We start from the raw sequence: 1,924 nt of genomic DNA, 5'->3' as shown, positions 1-1,924 counted from the left end.
AATCACTAGAGGAAGATACCTGCAATTATATTTACCACGTTCTTGATGGGTTTACAGGTTTAGAGAGAATAGAGAAAGCTTCAATAAGAATTTAATAAAATATTTGACTAAAATAATCAATAAATCCATAGTCAAACATTTCTAGATGATTTTAAACAAAAGAGGACAATTACTAATTTAAATCATATTTATTTCAGCTGGCCCTTTCAAAGACCCTAATTTTATGCAAATTAGAAAATTAGTCATATGAAACCTAATAAACCACATTAAACTTGACTTAGAAGTTTATAAAAGTAGTCTGTTTTCCATAAATCAGTATCTGTTCCTCTGTCATGGGGTGTATATATTTAATAATTATTTAGATCATTTACTTTCTTTTAAAAAGTATTAATGTCTTTTTACATCATAGTCATTTCTAGATATACTTCCTCAACTCCAAGCATGTGAGTGGTTGGTAGAATAGTCTTAGCAACATAAGTTATAAACTCAAAAAAAAATCTCTACTATCCAAATGCTCTTTTCAGAGAATACCTTAGAACCTGATTAAGCTTATGTTATATTTTAATTTAATTAACACCAAATGTTTCCATGAACTTTAGAATAGCATTATATAATTTTAGAAAGAAAACATAAAAAGGAACATACTTGAAATCACAAAATGTTTTTAGGATTTAACATATTTATTATGGTACTTCTGAATAGTTCCTTTTTTAAAGGAATGTAAAAATGAAGGAGTTAAGACTAGATGGCCACTGGGACCCTTTCCAGTTCTGACATTATGTAATTCCATGGTTCTGTCAGTTATTAGTGAAAGTTATTAGTGCTTCTGATGCTCAATGCTCTCAGCTAAGGGTGGGAAATGTGTTTCAATATTTCAACAGCTCATTGGAGCCATGATCTCATCAATGCGGATATTCCCTTCAACAGAGAAGATTAAAATCTATCTATATTGTCTCATTCAAAATGTTTATTGACCGATTGGTTCAATGATATTATTTTTTAAGTCCTCATACAAATTCCCCATAGAGAATTTACCCAAAATATTAGGTTTCTTCTGAGTCTTTAAACATTTCAAGATAAACCTACAAAGTCCTATTCTGATGCCTGATTGTGTCATGGAGATTATGCAGGCCCTTAAAAGTCACTCTATTGTACTGTAAGATTTACCAGGTTCTGCCACATATGAATGTCTTCAAATATGGTTCCATGAATGGACTGTTTTCTATTTAAGAACAGGTAAGTATAGTAAGTTTCATCACCAGGACTTTGGCCACGAGGTGATTAATTCTCTGGCCGTGGTGGCCCTTAGCCCTTTTCCACTTACACAGTGAAGATAATGGCAATGGAGTGATAGGAAATGGGGCAGAGTGTGATAATAACCCCGTAGTTTTTATAGAATATAATCTTAATTGTTGGCACATTAAATGTGAGATCTATGTTTAATAACTAATTGGCATTCTAATGGGAGAGCTGAACCACAGCACCACCAACATTTTTGTGATAAATCAAAATAGTAACAGATACTTTTTTGGAGAAACAAACTAAACATTTGATGGTGTTAGTTTTAATAGTTTCATTATGTACCCAAATGCCTCTCAGTGCTATTTAAGAAAAGTTTTTTTTCAGCAACTATGTCTCACTGTGAACTTAACTTTAGTTTCTAGTCAACTAAGAACTCATTCCTTTATTGCAACAAATTGAAGTTTAACCATGCCTCCCCACATTGTACTGATGAATTTGGTTTTTTGACCCAACTATTTTTGTTGTTGTCATTCAGTTGTGTCTGATTCTTTGTGAACTCATGGACCATAGTACGCCAGGTCCTTCTGTCTTTCACCTTCTCCTGAAGTCTACCTGAGTTCATCTTTATTATTTCCATGACACTATCTATCCATCTTATCCTCTTCCATTCCCTTCTATCTTT

This window comes from Vombatus ursinus, unplaced genomic scaffold (genome assembly GCF_900497805.2).
Source record: "Vombatus ursinus unplaced genomic scaffold, bare-nosed wombat genome assembly UNPS02006779.1, whole genome shotgun sequence".
Lineage (NCBI taxonomy): Eukaryota > Metazoa > Chordata > Mammalia > Diprotodontia > Vombatidae > Vombatus > Vombatus ursinus.
This window is presented reverse-complemented; position numbering follows the sequence as displayed.